This window comes from Citrus clementina, unplaced genomic scaffold, assembly GCF_000493195.1.
Source record: "Citrus clementina cultivar Clemenules unplaced genomic scaffold, Citrus_clementina_v1.0 scaffold_6, whole genome shotgun sequence".
In the NCBI taxonomy this organism is placed as follows: Eukaryota; Viridiplantae; Streptophyta; class Magnoliopsida; order Sapindales; family Rutaceae; genus Citrus; species Citrus x clementina.
In genome coordinates, this window is record NW_006262139.1 from 4,983,662 (window position 1) to 4,999,189 (window position 15,528).

At 32.9% G+C, this 15,528-nt stretch overlaps 1 non-coding gene and 1 pseudogene across 1 annotated transcript; both read right to left on the reverse strand.

Annotated features, from left to right (window-relative positions):
• Positions 1-3,583: 3,583 nt before the first annotated feature.
• LOC112097300 overlaps positions 3,584-15,528 on the reverse strand; it is a 49,566-nt pseudogene continuing 37,621 nt past the window's right edge.
• Positions 11,215-11,318, reverse strand: LOC112097493. Its single transcript, XR_002905025.1, has one exon. It is a non-coding gene; the product is annotated as a small nucleolar RNA R71 (small nucleolar RNA).

Below are 15,528 nucleotides of genomic sequence, written 5' to 3' on the forward strand. Positions count from 1 at the left end.
ATTGTTGAACATCACCTTGATGCCATCTCCACTGGACTTTGTTTGTCTGAAAAGTTATTATCTTTATGGACATAATGGGGTGTTGAGAAAAAGGTGTTTTCTATAACATTGGACAATGCTTCAGTTAACAAGGCATGTGTTACTATGTTGAAATCTCAGTTGAAAATTAGGAAAGCTTTACTGTCTAATGGTGATTATTTACACATGCGTTGTTGTGCTCATATTTTCAATTTAATTGTTCAAGATGGATTAAAAGCAATAAAAGGAGAACTTTATAAAATTCGTGGAAAGTGTGAAATATGTGAAAGCATCTCAAGGTAGAAAACAAAAGTTTTTGGAGTGTGTTAATCAAATGTCGTTACACAGGAAAAAAGGCTTGAGACAAGATGTCCCTATAAGATGGAATTCCACTTATATTATGCTTGATTGTGCACTTTATTACAAAAGTGCTTTTTTTCACTTAGCTTTAAGTGATTCTAATTATAGGTACTGCCCTTTAGAAGATGAGGGGAATAAATTGGAGAGAATTAATAATTTTTTGGTACTTTTTTATTAGATTACTTACATATTTTCTGGATCAAAGTACCCCACTTCAAATTTGTATTTTCCAAAAGTATTTGCAGCTTGTTTAACTTTGAGGGAATACTCAAAAAATGGGGATGGGTATATGAAAGACATGGGGAAGAGGATGCTTGAGAAATTCTTGAAGTATTGGTCTGAGTTTTGTACAATTTTGACAATGGCCATTATTTTGGATTCTCGTTACAAGTTACAATTTGTTGAATGGGCATACAAAAAGGTTTATGGTGAAAATTCCAATGAGTTAAAAAATATTAGAGAGAAGTTGTTTCATTGTTTAATGAATATATGCTCATTTCAACTGAATCTACCAATACATCTTCCATGCAAGGTTCGGTTTCTCACTCAAATGAGAATGATGACAGAAAAGGCAGTGGAAAATTGGATTCATGTCTTGATGTTAGTTTTATTTATTTATATAGATATTTTTAATCGCAACTTATTCTTGTTTACTTCATAGTTACATTTTATGTTTGATGAATTTTAGTTACATTTCATGTTTGTTGAATTATTTCTTTTTTTTTCATGTATAACATGAATTTGATAATTTTGAGAGTGTGGAATCTAGTTGTACCTAAAAAAACTCAGCTAGAACTTTATTGGAGTGAACCACGAGCTTATAAGAGCAGTCATTTGGACATTTTAAGTTTTAGGAAAGACAACCAAGTTCGTTATTCTGAGCTCGCTTCTATGGCTCGTGATGTCTTAACCATTCCAATATCAACAGTTGCATCTGAATCAGCCTTTAGCGTAGGTGGTTGGGTTCTTGATCAATTTCGAAGTTCACGTAAGCCCAAAATAGTGGAATCAATAGTTTGCAGTAGAGATTGGATTTTTGGACAAGAAGGTTATCTTTTTTTCTCAATTCTCTTGTCTTTATAAATATAATATTTGTTATGGTAGATTCTGAATTATGGTTATTTACAATTTTGAGGCTGGATTTTGTTTGTTTCTTTGGCTTATAGTGTTGCTGGCTTGCTACATGTCCTTCCTGACTTGTGTTCCTTCTTTTTATTTATTCACTTCAGTAAATGCAATGGTTTCTATGGATGAGCTAACCATTGATATGCTCGAGCACAATAATTAATAGTCTTCCATCCAAAGCAGATGTTATTGATAATTGATAACTGACAGGTTTAATCATTAACTAATTTCTCTTTTTTTTTTAATTCATGTTTGCATTAAAATATACTTATATTTTTTTAATTTTAAATCAATTTGCAGGTGCTAATTATCATAACTCGCATATTAAAGATGATTCTCCATTTTTTTGTAAAGGATAAGAATATATAGGGACTATGACAGTCTATTTTGTAAAATTCTATATAGATTTAGAACTTTAATGGTCTAAATGTGTAATATTTTGGTACATATATATATTTTATAATATTAATATATTATATTATTTACACATATATATACATGATGGAATACAATTTGCGTCAATTGAGAGTGCAATATTTTATGTAAATATTGTTGAATATATAAATATTAAACGGGTTATTGGGTAACCCATTTATTTTTCGTGTCGGGTTTCGGTCTCAATATTTTGACACGATTATTAAATGGGTCGGGTTTGGGTCGGCTTAAATTTGACACAACACGAAACTGACACGACATGATGACCCGTTTTGCCACCTCTACTCTTAACCTTAAGTCTAAGTGTCATCCTGGGTTTTCCATAAGAATAATTAAATAATATATCATTTTTCATATATTTTATGAACTTGAAGCAATTAGGTCTTATACAACTTTATATAAGAATAGAGTTTTCACTTTATTTTTATATAAGTCCCTAATTAAGTGACCCTTAGGTTTTCATCAAATTTCATAAAAAAATAGAGTTTTTACTTTATTTTTAAATATGTCCCTAATTCAATTATATTTTTTTCCAACTAAAATTAATGACTTATTTTATAAAAATGATTAAATTATATATTTATTGAATAGATTGAAAACATTAGGGGTCTAAAATGTTATTACTACTTTAATTTGTTTTTAAAAACTTTAATTTAGAAAAGTATGTAAATTTAATATAACATTGTCACTAGTATTAAAAATACTAAAAATATATATAATAAAAATTATTAACAATTTCATAAATTTTTTTATGTGAATGTTGAGGTTTTATTTATTAGTTACATTAACTAAGAGGATAAGTTAGAAAACAAAATTTGAGTATTTTGATATGATTTTTTAAAGAGAGTCAAAGTGCCTGGTAAAGAAATAATGGCATATAAATACCTTTTTGCTAGGTTAGAGTTTAGTTTATTATTGAAACTCTTGACGATTAATATTTTTATAATTTAAAAAGACGAATAAATTTTAATTGTTTAATTTATTTAAGTTTGGTAATTAAGTACTTTTCAAACATAAAGTTCTATTTGCAATTTTTAATGGGTTATAATTGCATGTATTGATTTATTCTAACTTGAAATTCTTAATTGATTTATTAATTCTTATATAATTAGAATTAATATTATATTATATTCCATAATTTAAAAATAGTATTTTTATATTTGAATTATCTTTTGTTTTCTAGTCTTTTTGTATAATTATTTTTATTTAAAATACATATTTATAGGGTTTTTCCTGTCCCCCTTATTTGATGTACTTTTTTTACTTATGAATAATTATGTTCACTTCAAAATATAAATTTTTTAATTTAGCCCAGGGTAATATAAAGTTCTGGGTCCGCCCCTGGTCTTATATGTCCTTTTACATGGCAAAAATGACAAGTGAGAGTAAGTCTATTGTTCTTACCTTGATGGACTGGTGAAAAATGTGCAACAACTTTACCTTTTTGAAGACATGGAATTTTAACTATTGGTGGAGAAGCTGTAAGTTGAGAAGTTTTAACTAACACACCTTGAGAATTTGATTTTGTACCATCTTGATATCCAAGACCATGATGATCTGAGCTAGATTTGCTAGTTGACAAGATATGATCTAACTTTTGAATTCTAGAATTCATCATTTCGAGTGACTTTTTGGTGTTCTCTAATTATGTGGTCGCTGCAAGCAACTGATTATCTTTGTCAGCAAGTAAAGACTTGTAATGAATTATCTCACTCTCAAGTTTCACCTTACTATCCAAAAGATTGGATATTTGAGTCATCAAGGTCACATTCACATTGTAGACTTCTTCCCATTTAGCGAACATCATCTTGTAGCTTTCATGAAAAGCTTTCTTATCATTTACATCAATGTCACTAACATCGCTATCTGAATAATCATTATTATTGTCATCATGTTACACAGTTATGTCAAGACGAGAATTAGTGTCTTCCTTGAAAGAGCTAAGTGCGAGGCTTTAGATGTGGGTTCAACTCTGATAATTGATTCTTGTTCATTGCCATTAGTATATTTTGACATATCATTATGGACAACAAGTCCTCCAATAAGGTCCTTTTCATCAATGTTATCATTGTTAACATTTATGTATCCATAATGTTGATTTTGATGATAACAAACAAAATTAAGAATGATTAAGTTCTTAAAAGCTCAAATTATTTTTTATACATTTTAAATAAATCATTTTTTTCACATTATAAAGGTTTTATATTTAATGGAAAAATGATTTTATGAAATTGGTTGTTTTTCAAGTTTATGGTCTAATTGAAAGAGTTTTGAAAACTTTGAAATCAACAAGTATTGCTTGGAATTCTAGAGAAGGACTTATTTATCAAGTTTTATAAAGTTGTGGGTCATAGTATAATTTTATGAAGTTTTGGGGCCAAACTATAATTTTACAAAATAGTTCACCGTAGCAGTCACTGTAGCAAACGGCTAACCGACATCTTGATAACGGCTAGCCGACATTGAACAAAATTGAAGAGTAGCCTCTGGACACTAACGGCAATCCGACATGTTGAAAACAGCGATCTGACAATTTGAAATTTTGTCCAACGGTAACTTGCTCAAAGTCAAAACCGAGATCCGACATCCAGATAACGGCGATCCGAAATTGAGCAGAAAGTCAATAACGGCTAGTTTTCAGCTCCAACTATAAAATGGCTCAATCAAATTCAAACAAAATGAGATCCAAGAGTTATCATTGAGCTCGCTATTGAGCATAAAACTGTTATTGAGCTTCATTGTGTGAGAGAAAATTCATTTGTAATCTTTATCCTTAAGAGGTTGTAAGTGTTAGGATACACTTGGGTTAAGAGATTTGGGATAATCTCTTGTTGTAAAGGTCCATTGACACATTTGAAGTCAATTGTAAAGAACTTGAAGCCTTGGGAGGCTTGGATAGTGAAATCCTCAAACCAAGTGAGCTGTAGGCGTGGAGGTAGTCGGGGATTGCCGAACCATGTAAAAATCATTGTGTTTGTTTTCTCTTCCCTTACTCTCTTATTATTGTGCTTTATTGAATTTATTGTTTTTATTCCATTAAGACATTTGATTAAATTGTTGTGTGGTTTGCTTAGCTTAAGTTTTAAAATCTCAATTCACCCCCCCTCTTGGGTTGCCTAGTTATTATTGTTGGGGAAAAATCAGGTTTTTAAATTTTTATAAAACCTTTTAAAGACCGCTCTCATATAATATATAGGAATTTGTAATCTAAAAATCGTACCTTGAAATTGGCCTTTTCCGTTGAAGTGATTTAGGCTCCTAGATCAAGATTTGCCACCACCACTCCTGTTAGATCACGATCTGTCACCACCACGCTTGTTAGATCACGAACTGTCACCAATGATCTTCCAGGTTATGACTCAGGTTCGATCTGCACTTGACATGTGGGCGCCTTTATCACTACCAAAGCAACTAGCACGAGAAAATTTTTCTCTCAACAATAGAGAGAAAAATCTTTTTCTCTGATCTGTAAAAGTGGCTTCTCTCTTTTTCTTTAGAGAAAATAAGCCTTTTATATCTCCCTTTAGTGAAAACCCTAGGCTCCAAAATAATCAAAAACCAAAACTCACGTTACTTGCTTTTTCTATAGGGGACCCACCTTGTAAAATAACATAAGGCCCCTTACACACAAGCTAATTAAATGGAGCCTCCCACTAAAAGATATATTTAGGCTTTTGACCCAAATAGCTAGTTATCTTACTTATTAGTCCAATAGTGGTGCAGTCAATTAAATGAGCTAACCCGGGGATCATTTGGGAACATACAATAGTGGCTATAATAATTAGGCCTGTAATTAAACTAGCCTAATTATTTAATTCCAAATCTACTCCACTAAAAGATTGGAATTGACCTCCATAATTGTATGCTCGAATAATAATTCGTCCCAAGCCACATTGATTTCTTTACTGCACAATCCTTTGTACCACATCATTAATTAAATCGATATCTCAACTGTCCAATCAATTTAATTACATCTTGTTCCTTGATACTTACTGGTTTTCTCTAATGATCATTTTCAACATACTAAATATGTTGACAAACTCTGGCCAGAGAATTCTATGATCAAGTGCCGAAAACCCATCAAGAGATGTGTTGTACAAATTCTATATTGTTAATCCATAACTCCAATACTCATAATTGCTCCCACCAAGATACCGGGTAATCTTGACCACAAGTCGTGCCCATTGGTAACTCAAATGGAATAACAATTACAATCATGAAATCATAATTAACTCAAAATTAAGATTACAGTAAAATCAATTCCTATGAGATTTAATAAGTCTGACAGTTATTACAAAGTTAATTAAATCTCATGTGTGATCATGTTCAATGTAGTCGTACTACATCAATAAATTCATACATGATTAAGACAAATCATTCAATGAATTTATTACAACCTATACCTAAATAAAGTGCCCACTTTATTTATCAACTGCGAACTAAATTGTATTTAATACAAATATTATGTCTTCTGTGAATCCACATGGTGATCACATAAATACATATAATATGATTAAATGGACTTTAATACAAATATTAATGCAATTAAGATATTTGAATAAAATACCTCATTTATTTTATTAATAAAAAAAATTGTTTATTACAATTAAATAAACACATATGCTTTTAAAGAGCATATTTTCGCAACATTTATTTCAATCATTAGAATCATCATCACTTCAGGTGGATTGCATTGCTTTATTTTTCATAAACGTGCTAGCACATTGTGCTTGTATGTGTCCTATGCCTCCACATTCTCTGAATGGAATGCCCTTAAGTTTGTTAAAATCAAACAATTTAAAATTAGAGTTAAAAGAACCTTTTTGAACCATTTGAGCCACTGATGTAAAAGTCTTCTTTAGTTTGTTAAAGTTCTTCTTTTTCAACATCTTCTTAAAAATTTTTGCAATGAGTGCAAGTGAATTATCCACGTACATATATGGATCATCATCCTCACTTGGTTTAGTGGCGAGAACCTGTGTTTCAGCCTAGAAGCAATACTATTTTCTTTCTTGGGATTCAAATTAAAGTTGTTAGTCTCATAAATCATCAATTTTCCTATAAGTGAATCCCTAGTCATGGTAGACATATCATCATATTCTTCAATGGCCAAAATTTTAAGATGATATCTAGGATGGGCAGATCTTAAGATTTTTCTACAAATTTCTTCCTTAGAAATAGGCTTTCCAAAAGTAAGATAATCATTAACCATAGTAAGAATTCTAGAATTAAATTTAGATATGGTTTGATGCTCATGCATTTTCAAGTTCTCAAAATCAAATGTAAGTTTTTGAAATTTAGAAGCTGTATTGTCACCTTTAAAGGTGTTTTAGTGTATATCCCAAGCAACTTTAGATGTCTTGTATGTAGAAATTAGTTGGTATTGAAACACATCAACTCCATTGATGATAGCGTTAAGTCCTTTTGCATTATATCTAGATGCATCGAGTTCATCATTAGTCCATTCTCTAACTGGCTTTAGAGATTCTGCACCATGTTCATCAATTCTAGTAGGTACAGCATATCCAGTAAGTACACATTGCCAAACTCTTTCATCAATAGCTGTCAAATAAATTTCCATCCTTTGCTGCCCATAAGAATAATTCGTCCTATCTGGTACAGGTGGACGTGCCAAAGAGCCTCTCTCTCTCTTTGCAAACTCATACCTACAAAATAGATCTAGGTTCCACGATTCTCACCAAATAAATAGTTAGTGTCCCCCTCTGATGCCAATTGAAAGGAATTTAGATCTATTGAAAATAGATATAAGTAATTAAAAACCTAAAATTAACAACTTAATTAATTTCTGGAAATATTGTTCACTGTTATTGTTCACGATTAAGTTTATCATCATACAGTTTACTCAACCTTAGACTGAATCAGCTTCTCTTGAATAATTGCTACCCCTCTTGATCCACGATCCTCAGGGCACTTTGCAAAGTGATCAATAATAATTTTTCAATTCTTCAATGTCTAGTGATCCAAGATCCACAACATTATGCGCCAAATCAAATTCTCTATAGAGAAGGCTGAATTTTGCTTCTATGCTTTATGCTCTATGTTGCCTTCAATTATGAAATGCATCTCTTTGTATAGGCACTAGGATTTGACAAAAATAGCAAGTCTTAAAAGACTTAGATTATTTCCAAATAAGAGTTTCTTTACTCTTATAATTCCTACGAATCTAAATAAAAATAAATCTGATTTCTTGCCTTACTTGTCTCCCAAGAAATATATAGAACATTTAATAAACTTCCTTTTTTAATCAACTTCTTGCTCTAAATAAATCTCATGTGCCAATTATAGAATCGCATCATTAATTGACTTGTTAAATTAGATATCTAACTAAATTAAGAAACAAATATTCCTAATAAATTGGAATATCAGTAAATTAGGGAATTATAAATTAATCCCTATTACAAGATATGCAATAAATAAAATTCTAATTTAACTAGACTTGCCATAAGATGCTAACTCTATAAATAATGGACTTAACACGTGTTATTTTATCATATAGTGACTAAAATAGATATAAGTTTAAATTACCTTTTATTTTTTGAAGTATGTTTAATAATGTTTAGACGCGTCCTTTTCTTTCTAAAACACGTAAAATTATGTTAAGTGAAAAGAACTTAATAATTTGTTACAAAAAATATGATAAATATTTGTAATAATATATAATCTAGATAAAATAAAAAAGTAATATGCATTACTTTCACATTAAAGTTGTTGCAATAAGCACCATGACTATAGAAAAAATATAAATAGATTGAATGTTAAACGCCTTGGTTATGAAATTGGTTTTCGTTAATTTTCGTGTGAAATTATTCATAATTTAAAAATTACATAATTATATGCAAGTCTTTTTTAATCTTATAGTAGAAAATACAAGTATAATATAAAAAATATGAACTTACTAAATCAAAACTTTGATATTGGAGAGAATATATATTAGTTGTGGTGGTAATTTGATTGTGGTGGTTGTTGAGTTTTAGAAAATGCATATTTATAAAGGAGAAAACCATCATTTTACATTTCAAGTCTTACTAACAACTCTTACTTTTATGTATTTAACCTTCTTGTGATTTAATTACGTGTGTTTTATTTTAATTAAGTATTTTATGTATTTTAGGGGCATTATAGTCATTTCACAATAAAGGAGAGATCAGACGGCAAAACGGACATCACTTTTGAACTTAGGACGGTCGAAAACCTTAGGAGGAGCATAAAAGGAAAAACGGCACTGTTCACATGTACGGTACTATTCATGTGTATGGTACTGTCTATGTTACTGTTCATGACACTGTTCACGTAGACGGATCGATGACGTGGCATTGACCGATGATGTGGCATTGACTGATGAGGTGACACGATCCTATTGGACTAAAATTCTTATGTACTGTTGATGGTGACGTGGCAGCATATCAGTGGACTAAAAATCTCGCGTACGGTACATACATCACACAGGATTATTTTCAACCAAACCGCGTCACTGTTCAACCCGGGTGAAATTGTGTTACTATTCATCCACGTGGTCAAACCGCGTACTGTTGACTGATGACATGGAGCAATCCTGAGCGTCCAAACTGTTTTTAATCCGATGACCATAATTTACTCCATGTATCTATCAAAAGGGGGCCTCCCCCCCCTAATTTGATATCTTTGAATCCATTTTTGGGATCTATTTTATGTAATTTCTTCTCCATCTTGTATTTTTTACGTATTTTAATAAATTTTTATTTTGCCCCTAGTTCAATTATGAGTGGCTAATTTTTTTCCAAGCTTGGCTTGAAGGTGAACTCTCAACATGTGTCATGGGCTAATCTTATCTAGTACCACCTTGGTGGATGTTTTGACTTCTCGTCGACAAATAATACTAATCTTATCTAGTACCGTCTTGGTTTTACCGGCCCCCTAGTACAAGGTTATTATTATTTGGCACGATAAGCCCTTAGCATCATATTGATTAGAGCGTAGTTCATGAGGTGTGGATTCCCCCCTCATGATTTAATTGGCATTAATAAGGATTATTTAGTCCATGATGCATGTTGATACGGATCCAGATGCCCAAGTATGTCATCTCAATAGATTCCTCTTCAATTTATTCTCGCCATTTCAATTCCAATTTTAGAATTTATTCTCGCCATTTCAATTCCAATTTTAGAATTTATTCTCGCCATTTCAATTCCAATTTTAGAATTTATTCTCGCCATTTCAATTCCAATTTTAGGATAATCCAAATCATTTTCACCACAAATCCAACCACCCATTTACAAAATTAATTCTACACACAATTAAAATCCATCTCCTCATGGGATCGACACTCGTCACCATTAGTCTATTCTACAATAGATTCGTGCGCTTGCGAGTTCAATAAAATTTGCACAACCAGTTTTTGGCACCGTTACCGGGGAGGTAAGTAATTTTAATTTATAGAATTAATTTTTGTGAATAATTCCATTTAAATTGTTTTCTTGTATTTTTTTTTTTAAAAAGAAAGTGAATCTATATTTAAAGGTTAGTATTTCTTTTCTTTTTCTCTTCTTTAAAATTTTGTAATTTATTTTTCTTTGTAATTTTTTTATTTATCTTATTAATTTATTTTTAGTTAATTTATTTCACGTATTTATTTTTGTGTATTTTTATAGAAAGGTTTTAACATCGTGATAAGGTTAGTATCGTAATTTCTCCCTCTTCTTTACTTTTATTTGTTTTGTTTCCATCTTTATTTTTATTTTATTTGTTTTGCATGCATGGTCGTAGGTCATTATTACCTAATCTTGAACCTATAGACCTTGAACTTGAGAAAACACTTCGCACACACAAACAAGTTAAAAATAAAATGGATTTGCAACCACAGGAGAGGCCATTTAAGGACTATTTTAGTCCCTTAGCTAATTTGAGTACATCATGTATAAGATACCCAAATGTAGCTGCTAGGAGCTTTGAACTAAAACCTAGTATGCTAAATTGTCTCCCAACATTCTATGGCCTAGAAAATGAGGACCCATATAATCATTTGAATGATTTTTATGCTATTTGTCAAACATTTAAATATGAGAATTTTTCAGATGATGATAAATATGAGAATTTTTCAGATGATGATAAATATGAGAATTTTTCAGATGATGATGTAAAACTTAGACTATTCCCATTTTTTTAAAGGATAGAGCTCGTTCATGGTTAAATACTTTGCATGTTAATAGCATCGCATCATGGGAACAAATGGTAATGAAATTTTTGAATAAATATTTTCCAGTGTATAAAACCAATGCTATTCGCAGGGAAATTTCAGAGTTTACCTAGAGAGAAGATGAGCAGTTTTTCGAAACATGGGAGCGATTCAATGGGCTACTCTTGAAGTGTCCACATCATGGGTACGAGAAATGGCACCAATGCCAATACTTTTTGGAGGGATTATTGCCGAATGTGCAAGAATGGCTAATGGCAACAAGTGGAGGAGAGCTAATGTCAAAAAGTGCATCAGCGATTTGGGGATTCTTCCAGCGACAAGCGGATAATTCGCAACAACGGAGTCGATCACTCAGGAATACTAGAAGAATTAAGGCAGTAAATGAGGTTCACATTGGCGAGTCGAGTTCAGAAATCAAAGAAGTCAAGGAGATGGTTGAAGGTCTCGCTCGACAAATAGCATCGTTATCAACTGCTAAATCAACAAAGCCACATGATCATGACTCATACTCAGATTAAGTCAATGCCATAGGTGTAATGAGAAAACCATCGAATTACAACCCATACTCCAACACATATAACCCTGGATGGAGAGACCACCCCAATTTTTCATGGTCTCAAGGATTCCAACAGAATGGACCAGCAGCTCCAACTCCACCAATGCAATAAATTCCTCAAGTTCCTCAAGCCTCTCAGCCACCATTTAGACCATACAATCAGAACCAGAACTACTCTCAACCCAGACCATGGGAGGATTCTTTCCAGAATCTCAAGAATCTTACTCCACGATTGAGCAACAGAACCGCACCATTGATGGACTACGAAATGAGTTGAGAGCAGGCTTCAACTCACAAGCCCAATTAGTTTCAAGCCTCGAGAAGATGGTGGGACAGCTTGCTTCTTCAGTTCAGACCTTGGCAATGACTATTGAGAAAGGCAAGTTTCCAAGTCAACCAGTGCCTAATCCTAAAGGAGTGCATGAAGTAAGTATCAGTTCACCACAACAGCATGGAGAGGTCAAAGCAGTCATGATCTTGCAAAAAGGAAAAGAAGTCGACAACAAAGTAGAGATGCCGGTGACAAAAGAAAATCAAATTTTACCTGTGAGTGTTGAGGACTCATCACTGGAGGAGAGAGAAGAAACCAAACCACGAGAATACGTTCCGAAAGCTCCATTTCCTCAGAGGTTAGCGAAAAGAAAGAAGGGAAAATCCATAGGTGAGATTCTCGAAATCTTCAAACATGTAAGTGTTAACATCCTTTTACTTGATGCTATAAAGCAAGTTCCATCTTATGCTAAGTTTCTTAAAGACCTTTGTACTAAAAAGAGAAATATTCATGTTCAAAAGAAGACATTTTTAACAGAAAACGTTAGTTCTATACTCCAACATAAAATTCCTCTAAAATGCAAAGACCTAGGCTCCCCCACTATCTCGTGTAGTATAGGGAACCACACAATTGAGAATGGTTTGTTGGATTTAGGAGCTAGTGTAAATCTGTTGCCTTACTCAGTATTTTTGAAACTTGGACTTGGAGAATTACACCCAACTCTAGTGATGTTGCAGCTTGCAGATCGGTCCACAAAAATACCTCATGGTATTATGGAGGACGTGCTTATCCAGGTAGACAAGTTTTATTTTCCTGTTGATTTTATTGTAATTGACACTTAACCAATACAGGATTCAAGGAAGCACATCCCCATTATTCTAGGCCGACCTTTCTTAGCAACTGCAGATGCTCACATTCAATGCAGGATTGGAAATATGCAGTTGTCCTTCGGCAACATGACTATGGAGCTAAACATTTTCAACATTGCCAAACAACCTCACAGTGCAGATGATGGAATTGTTGATCTGGATTTAATAGAAACAATAGTTGCTAATACTTTTCTTTCAAACCTTAGTGATGATCCTTTACAAACATGTTTAACTCACTCTGATTTGGATTTTGATATTGACAGATCAATTGATGAGGTCAACGCCCTACTTGACTCAGCACCATCCATGGACACTAATAAATAGAAGTCAAGAGTTGAACAAGTAGCACCATCAGAGAAGAAACTCATCCCATCATCAGAATCACCACTACAACTCGAGTTCAAACCATTGCCTAACACATTGGAATATGCATTTTTGGGAGAAGAAAGTACTCTGCCGGTAATCATCTAATCATCCCTAAATGACGAACAAAAAGGTAAGTTGTTGGATGTTTTAAAAGAGCATAAAGGAGCATTAGGATGGACCATAGTGGACATAAAAGGTATAAACCCAGTCGACTGCATGCATTATATTCACCTTGATGAAAATGCTAAACCTACTAGGGAAATGCAACGTCGGTTAAATCCTAATATGAAAGAAGTTGTTAAAACTGAAGTCCTTAAGCTATTAGATGCAGGTATCATTTACCCAATTTCTGATAGTTCATGGGTCAGTCCTGTACAAGTCGTCCCCAAAAAGTCAGGAGTTACAGTAGTTACGAATGCCGATAATGAATTGATACCCACTAGAGTAACTATAGGATGGCGTGTTTGCATTGATTATAGAAAGTTGAATTCTGTCACACGTAAAGACCATTTTTCTTTACCATTTATCGATCAAATGCTTAATAGATTAACAAGCCATGAATTTTATTGCTCTCTAGATGGCTACTCAGGATACAATCAGATCCCTATAGCACCAAAAGATCAAGAGAAAACTACTTTCACTTGCCCTTTTGGCACTTTTGCATATAGGAGGATGCCATTTGAATTATATAATGCACCTGCTACATTTTAATTATGCATGTTAAGCATTTTTTCTGATATGGTTGAATGATTCTTTGAAGTCTTTATGGATGATTTTTCTATTTTTGGTGACTCGTTTGATCAATGTTTACATCATCTAACACTAGTTCTGCTGAGATGTATCGAGAAGAATTTGGTCTTAAATTATGAGAAGTGTCATTTTATGGTAAAACAAGGTATTGTTCTCGGTCACATCATTTCGAGCAAAGGTATTGAGGTTGACAAAGCGAAGGTGAATCTCATTTATAATCTTCCTCCACCCAAAACAGTCAGAGAAGTAAGATATTTCCTTGGGCATGCTGGTTTCTATAGATGTTTCATTAAAGATTTTAGCAAAGTTTCTAGACCCTTATGCAATTTACTTGCTAAGGATGTACCTTTTATCTTTGATGATTCATGTCTTGTGGTATTTGAAAAACTAAAGCAGTTGTTGACATCATCACCCATCATTCAGCCCCCAAACTGGAGCTTACCATTTGAGCTCATGTGTGATGCATCTGATTATGCAGTAGGAGCAGTATTATGACAAAGAGTTGATCGAATTCCCCACGTTATTTACTATGCTAGTATGACAATGAATGATGCACAGTTGAACTATTCAACTACTGAAAAAGAAATGCTAGCAGTAGTGTTTGCATTAGAGAAATTTTGATCTTATCTCATTGGTTGTAAAATAATTATATTAACAAATCATGCTACTCTTAAATATCTTCTCACAAAGAAAGATGCAAAAGCTAGACTAATTCGTTGGGTGTTACTTTTGCAGGAATTTGACTTGGAATTCAAAAATAAGAAATGGACAGAGAATGTTGTGGCTGACCATCTCTCTCGTCTACATTTTGACACAATTATGGAAACATTACCATTGAATGAGTCATTCCCAAATGAACAATTAATGAGTGTGGAAGTATTACCTTGGTATACTGATATAGTTAATTATCTTGTTACAGGTAAACTTCCAGAGCATTGGACCAAGCAAGACAAGGCTAAATTCTTTGCAGAGATAAAAAATTTCTTTTGGGATGACCCGTATTTGTTCAAGTATTGTGCAGATCAAATTATTAGACGATGTGTCCCAGAAAATAAAATTCATAATATTCTTTCATTCTGCCATGAACAAGCTTGTGGAGGCCATTTTAGTGCTAAGAAAACAGTAACTAAAGTTTTACAATGTGGTTTCTATTGGCCAACTATATTTCGACATGCTTACACTTTCTGTTCTTCATGTGATAGGTGTCAACTAATGGGGAGCATTACACTAAGGAACATGATGCCACTAAATCCAATTTTAGTGGTTGAGATTTTTGACGTATGGGGTATCGACTTCATGGGACCCTTTCCCCCTTTTTTTGGCCATCAATACATATTGGTTGCTGTTGACTACGTATCGAAATGGGTAGAAGCAATTCCATGCAGAACCAATGATCACAAGGTGGTGATAGGATTTTTGAAAAGCAACATTGTTTCACGCTTTGGATTCCCTCGAGCAATAATCAGTGATGGTGGTGCCCACTTTTGTAACAAAGCATTTAAAGCTCTTTTGACAAAGTATTCAATCACTCACAAAGTGGCAACCCCATATCATTCGCAAACCAGTGGCCAAGTTGAGATCCCCA